The sequence below is a fragment of the Pinus tabuliformis genome, chromosome 6 (genome assembly GCF_031772625.1).
Source record: "Pinus tabuliformis cultivar Carrire ecotype Pingquan chromosome 6, CPIR1, whole genome shotgun sequence".
Taxonomy (NCBI): domain Eukaryota; kingdom Viridiplantae; phylum Streptophyta; class Pinopsida; order Pinales; family Pinaceae; genus Pinus; species Pinus tabuliformis.
This window is the reverse complement of record NC_142292.1, coordinates 301324342-301332507: the sequence shown is the minus strand read 5'-3', so window position 1 is coordinate 301332507 and position 8166 is coordinate 301324342.

Here is an 8166-nt window from a genome sequence, read left to right as displayed (position 1 = left end):
AAGTTGCGATGGGCCGATTAAGCGATAGTCAATAGCGATAGATCGGAGATCGAGGCGATCGAAGATCAGGATGTAAAGGAGAAGCACACGAAAAGGCTTCAGGGAGCGGACCCGACAAAGTTATAGATGCGGGTTTATAATATTTGAGTTTACAAGCCAGCGTTATTGCAAATCGGAAGTGGAAGGGTTCATGAGTAGTATGACCGCGAAGGAGTGATTGCGATTAGCGATAAAGCTAAGCCTCAAAAACTGTGCAAAGGCTTTGGAAAAGGCGGAAAAGGTGAGTTCACATATGTCTATGTGTATTATTTTATAAATGGATTAAAGCTATAGTGTGGGAATTGGTTATATGTGCGGCATAAGGATTAACAAAGGTTTATAAGGGTGAATGAGTCCCGATATCAAAGTTAAAGAAGGTTGTGTTGAGTTATAAATCCCGATAGAAAGGGAATGAAGGGTTAGATTATAATTGGGGCTTAATAAAGCATTCCGCATAGGGATTTATGAAATGGGCCTTAAACCATTAAGTATTGAAGATTTAACTCCTTAGAGAGTTAAAATTCCTGGGGATAATAGAATTTGTGATCTGTGTACTCTATCTGTATTCGCCTGTTTCCTGCATCAATTAGCTCATAACTGCATCAAGTGCACTCATCGTGGTCTACCGACCTGCAGAAATTACAAAACAATTGTTGGGGTGTCTGTGTATATTTCTGCAACAAAGGACAATTGTCTGTCATGTGTTTCTCTCCTATCTAACAGATCATGCACCATAAAGTGGGTGCCATGCTCGGCCCTACCTGTGCCTCCAGTCTCAGCAACATTGGCCCTCCTCCTGCTAAGTAGTTCGCGAACACTGGACAATGATCCTTGTCATGGCCCTGGCCTTTGCATTTTATGCACCATACTTCCTCGCGTGCCTTTGGTCGTGGTGCCCTATCCTGCTTCAAACTTTGCATTTCCAAACATAGAATCTGTAGTTGCACGTGGATTTGTTGAACTCCCAACCCAGTGTCTTGTATCGGGGTCTCATGTAATCTCATCGCCATTTCCAACGCTTCGGCCTAAGTGGAAAGTTTCTGTTGTGACAGCGCTGTCCTCAAGTGCGGTGCCAGAGATGCTACAAACCATGCACGATGTTGTCCATCTGTTAACATCATATTGGCTTCGCGGATTGTACTCTTCAGCCATTAATCCAGATCCCAGGGAGTCTCACCCGGGAGCATCGCGATCTCTTTAAACCCGATGATTGATTATGTTTCTGACTTTGGCCTACTAAATTCCCTGTTCAACGCATTCTGGATCTCTGTTATCCCTGCGTTTGGGTGGTCGTTAGAGTTCTTGATGTACCATGTTAATGCGTGATCCTATAGCATGCTCACTAATGTAGCCTTCTTAATATTGTCGTTTGTGACACCTTGTGCTTCCCATACTGCTCTTACCACGAACCAGAATTGGTCTGGATCCTCATTCTCTACCCCTTTAAATACTGGTAATTTGATCGTGCTTTCCATACTGTACTATGGAGGTGGTGGAGGTGGAGTGGGTGGAGATGGAGGTGAGGGAGGTGAAGCGGGTGGCGGTGTGGGTGGAGGTGGTAACCGCGGAATCCCCTGCCTTATCAAACTAATCGTGCTTCTTAGAGAAACCTTCGTGAGCTCGTCCTCGCTCTCCTATGAGGGTGAAATTAAGGGATTGTTTTCTAATTCTTCGCTACTTCCACTTCTGTATATCTTTCCGCTCTGCGTAGTCCCAAACATTAATTTATTCGCATAACCCACTTTTCACATAACAACATCTTAATCTAGGTGTTCAAAGATTTAATATACTTACCTCGCAGTCCCTTGAGAAAACATCGCTCTGCCTCGCTGTAACTAACAGTCGTGTCCACCGCGAACTCAGTGATAAATCCTCCTATTATTTGGTCAAGCTAGTGGTCCACAGCTCATGCTATCTTATCCTCTGAGGCTTCTAGTCTATGCACTAGCTCCGGAGTCCACACTATTGGTTTGTCGAGCCTACACCTTCCTTGGTTGTCTGCTAACTTCGTGATCCACTCATATAGCTTCGATGGAAAAGAGGCAAAGAAAATCTTGTGTTTTCTATATACACGTAGTGCTCCAACCACTTTTCCTTAGATACTTGCGGAGTTCTGTTTTCCTGTGTCGCGAACTCGTGAATCTTCTTGTCCAACCACTCTTCAATTTCCTTCTTTGTTGGGTTCCAGTGGCACGACATTAGACATCCCTTATGCAGATCCCGGTCCCGGCAACAAAACCATTTGTTGGCTTAGTGGGGCCTGACCCAGGTTTGGAAGTGATTTAGCCAAGCAAATCTCGGTACTACTGGCCCTTTCGGCAATAGTCCGTGAAGCACAGACTGAGGTCTCACCCGAAGTAGTATGGGAGGGTGCTAGAACTAGGTTTCTGCACCCTGGGGATGTCTGATATGTGGTGATTGGTACGTGGTCCAACCTTCGCACTTACTGCACTACGCGCACCTACGGGCACCCCGCGCCCTGTGATACTGTCTTCACACAGTTCTAGCCGTAGCACGACCCGTGTTATTTACCCAAGTCTTCCTTATTTAGGCTCTGTTAACTTGTTTACTTAGATTATTTTCATATATAAGCATTCATACGAGTATTCATCAAGTGCACGCAGTAAATAACCAGAATAAAAGTAATGCATACATCAAAACACAGATTCAAGAACAGATGCACAGAGTAAACTTCTCTTTATTAACTTTCAATTCCAAGTACAGACTCGACTCCGCCCTACGCACTCAGCTGCAGGGGTCCACACACTCAGTTGCAGACTCTACTAGGCCTCTGTGCACTCAGCTGCAGAGCCTCTTCCTACTACTACGACCCAGTACACTTCAGGTTCCACTCTATGCTCTAACCATGCCTTCACTATTCTATATCTCTATTCTCTACTAAGCTATCTTTACACTTAGAGCCTCGCTCTATTTATACAATCCCATGGTCCGCGGACCATGGGTAGGCTGACACAACTTTACATTAAATTACAATACAATGCTTAGGGCGGACAACCCTATGACTTGATTGTACACTTCACGCTCCGCACCCGCACTTCGTGGAGTCTTACAATACAATTGACCAAAACTTGGGCTTTGAGCCCCAAAACATGCTGCGAGGGATCCCATGCCCAACAGTAGTCATGTATATGTTCTCCCTAAGTTTCAAGGGTCCAGTATGAGTTTAAATTGAGTTGGAAATAAGATCACTTAGTTTACTAAGTTAAGTTCAGTTAAATTAGTTCCAAACTATTTTTGGAACTGATAGAGGACTAATAGTCAGTTGGTCCACTAGTGCATCCACTAGTGCTACTCCAGTTAACTGAATATTCCCACATGAGAAATGCATGCATGTCGATTCTGAGAAAGACCGAGTTGAGACTAGAGTGCAGGGACAATGTACTATCAGTGGTATTATTTACTGGAGTGTAAATATCATGCATGCATCATAGATTGATCCTAAGTTTGGATTGTGTAGTTGTGGAAGCATGAATTCCCTTTAAATACGAGATATTCATCCTAGGAATTATGCAAGAGATTAAGGGCTTGGAGAGCTGCATAATTGGCAAAGTGTTGTCCAAGAGCTAGCTTGTGAGCTAAGATAGTTGAGCATACTTGTGCGGAATTGTTCTAGTGAGAACAAGCTTTATATATTCACTCATATTTCTGATATATGCAATACAGATAGTAGGGTTTTGAGTAGTGGCTTTCCCTAGATACATTTTTTGTTATGTGCCATTGATTTATCTTCTTCTTGTTCATATTGTTTTCATCAGTCTATTGGCTTCCGTTGGTTGAAAGTAGAAGTGGATTCTTGTCTTGTGCTTTAGTACATTGCATGAGCTTGTGAATCTATAGGATTTTCTACAATTGTAGTTTCTTGATCTTTCTCTTCCTTGCTTGCTTCTTCCTTCCTCTTGCCTTCTTTACCTTTCTTGATCCAATGCCAAAGTGCTTCGAGAAAAATCTGTATCCAAGAGTGAGAGAGAGAGAGAATATTTAGAGAGCTCCAAAATTGAATTGACAAAAGGTTACATTGACAAAACGTTGAGCAAAAACTTGCCAAAGATCATCAAAAGCCTTTTTATCAATGAGGCCTCTATTTTCTTCAGTTCCCATTATTTTCATTCATTTTCTTCCTTACATGCAACATGTGACCTTTCACATTCCTTTTCTCCCCATTTCCATTATTTTCATAAATAAATGTGCCAAAAATGTCATTTTTCCTTTCCAAAGCCTTTGTCATTGTCTTTGTCAATTTCCTTTATCCATAATAACCAAACTGAACACCCACTAGGATGTTTTTCCCACCATTCAGCTTGGAATATGTGTCCCCTTACTGTGGTCTTATATTTTTTTTACATGGATTTTTAACCAGGGTTGTTACAAAACCCTCCCCCACGGGGGAACACCGTCCCCAGTGTTCAATGACACCTATAACGAGCAAGACCATTGAAAACAAAACATATTTCCCATGGAGATTTATAACATAGCTCGTTGCAATATTTACAATGACTATACGTTAAAACATGACAAAGATATTGTTTATGGGAGCTTTATAACACATCTCATTACATTATTTACAATAATAACCACATATACACACATACACATTTGCTTCACCCAGCTAATAATCATATTGTCTATGGAGCTTTATAAATCCAGTTTGATACAATAATACACACATATACACATATGCACATTTTCTCAACCAACAAATAAAAGAATATGATTCCTACATCAACAACAAGTGAATACAGAGGTTCACACCTCCACCCTCAAAGTAAAACCAGGATTCGCCTCCCTCCCAGGAAGTCCAAAATCCACTGCAAGGTCAAATTTGCATCCAATGTCCAACGCTATAATCCTATGCCACTTGTCCTCTCAGTGAACAGTGACCATCTCATTTTTCCAGGGTGCACTCCCAATGTGCATCTGATTCCATCTGGTAATGTTAATGACCAAAACAAATCCATCCTCGACCTTCCCTTCTCTGCTACATAGTCCCTTAGGCAATCCAGTCACCCCCTTCCATGCAGTCACACACCTTCCAAGTTCCATTGGCACCCCCATCCTGACCAGTCCATCCCTCGGCAAGGTTTCCTCACATCGGAAGGTCTAGAAACCAAGGGATATCCCTACCTCAAACCATCATACCAGTCATAGCATTCTCATGGAAATCAATGAACACTATTGGGTACTAGTGTCCCATAATGGCCCTGCTCCTGAAGTCTTTACCAGCATATTGTTACTTGTTCTAATTTTTTGTTGTTGTTGTTGCTAATGCTTGCTGTTAATTTCGACCACCCAACCGGGCATTTCATGTTTTCCTATACCAAGCACAGAATTTCCATTAGATTCAAAATAAATTGAAATAACTTCAAATCATACCTCATTGGTGGCCCATCAATAAGGTACACTTTCAATTTTGTTTGCTTCCTATCACAACACGTCAAACTAGCATCTTTGACCAAATCATCATGTATAAACATATCACATCAGGCTATCTCAAAACACAACCATCATAGGTCCAAATCATAAATCACATGTAACCATCATAAACCAAAATCATAAATCACTTGTAATCATCATAGACTAATACTTATCCTTTAATCAATCCTTAGCCTCTACCTTTGTCCTTATTATGTATGTACTCTGAATCAGTTTCCACATCTAACAAACACCCAGTTCTTCTCTTCAACGATGTACACATACACATAGTGTACATCCAACACATACAACCACACACAACATACAACACCATGCAATACATGCACCTACACCTGACATACAACTCATACACCTACACCCGTGTATAACCCAACACATACATACAACTACACCCAGTGTACAACACAACACATACATACACCTACACCAGGTGTACAGCACAACACATATACATACACAGAGTAAAACACAATTAATACACATGTCATGATACCACGACTACACAATACACATACATAGTATTGCATGCCTGCAACACAGCATGTATGACATGCACACAATATCACATGTACATCAGTACCATATGTACACGGTACCACTTGTACAAAACACCACCTGCACAAAGTGTGCACAGCATCACATGTACATGGCACCGCCTACACAACGTGTACACAACACCACACCTGTACAACGTGTACACAACGCCACACCTGTACAACGTGTACACAATACCATATGTACACAACACCACAAGCATGACATGTATATGACACCTCATGTACATGGTGCCACATGCACAACATGTACATAGCACCACCTGCACACAGCAGCACATGTACAATGTGTACACAGAACCACATGTACAATCATGCACACAACACCATATGTACATAGCACCACATGCACATAACACTGCATAGACAACATGTACATAGCACCATATGTACATAACATCACATGCGCACAACATCACAGATGCAACGTGTACAACATATGCAACAAATGCACAATAGTAGTACCAACACATCCAAAACCACACTATCTCTACCAAGAAACCTTGCTTCTAGTGTCTCTCTCGCTGATGTATCCTTTATTGTTACATGTCATAACATAAACATAGTCATAATACAAGCATACAATATCAATTCATATCCACATGATACTCACCTCATATATTTGTCATGACTACTCTTCCCACTTGACTCCTCATAAACCAGGAACCTCTTCATGCCATTCACCTACATAACTAATCATTCCTCCATAAGAATGATCTTTGATGACCTTGTCAGATAACACATACATATATGCATATAAACATTAGCATAAAGAAATCATGATCACATCATAATTACTATATATCAAGGTCAAGGTTAAGAGAATTTCCTTTATTCATGCACAACATGCACAATATTGAGAACAACAGTTCCCAACATAGCCAAGGCATCTGAAACCTCAAATCCATTTACTTTACCCTTTATGTTACCTTTCTCATGATTTTCCTATCACCATTCATTTACCTCAATGGACCCAACCAATCCAACTATTTTTCATACTCTTGCCTTCAACTTCCCTTACACATGCACTGGCTTCATATGAGTCTTACATTTCCTGTTGGATTTCATTCAACTATCCCCGAACTCCACTAACTTTCCTCTTTTCCCAACCAATTCCCAAGACCCTAAAACATAAAAGGCGAGAACAAGAAGCAAACCATGAAAACAAATAGCAATACGACACCACAAACAAAGTGGTATTTCCATATACTATACATAAACAAATCGCAAATCAAGCGCAGATAAATCGCAAAATATGAAAAGCACAAGACTAACAATAGACACCATGACTCAATCCCATGGTTCTCAATGCTTCCAAAGAAAATCTTAACCTGATCCTTCTTCAAAATTTCATGGCAGACCCTTGCCATGCAATTCCCTGTATCATACTGCCATAAACACATAATTGTCAGTGTATAAACAAATATACCAATATACCATTTATCTTACCTTGTTGTGCCAAGTATGTTTCCTTGCAACTGAAAATCCCATGCCATCTCTCAAGGGACTCCAATTCCCTTGACATATCTAGCTATAAGTAGACACCAGTTTTTATACATGCCAAATACATGTTTGTCAATATAGCACATGCCCACATAATTTCAAACAAGATTAGGGTTAAGAATACTTATTGTATGCAAATCATTCGTTTGGAATTATGGTTTCCAAATATAGCCAAAGGAACACTTATCAAATTCCTTTCTTTTACCATTTACCTTGCTACAATTAAGTCTTATTATGCACTATCATATCATCCAACTATTAGTTATATAAACAAATCAATTATTACCTTGTCATGTTGATACTAATCATGTTACCCTGCAACTACTCACACATTTCAACCACATGTTACAAATATCAATACAATCATATATGTCAATTTGAAATCAACCTTTACCAAGACTAACAATCATGTCATAATCCATAGTCAACTCATAGTCATTAGACATAATTCTCCAATTGTCATTTATTACACTCAAGTACATATCAACTGTCTCAACACATACGTGTGAGTAAAACCATCTTAAAACAAGATCATTTCTTGATGCAATCTTATAAACACATACTCATATAATTCTATTAATCAACATTCAGCAATAGATAGATGACATAATAGACACCA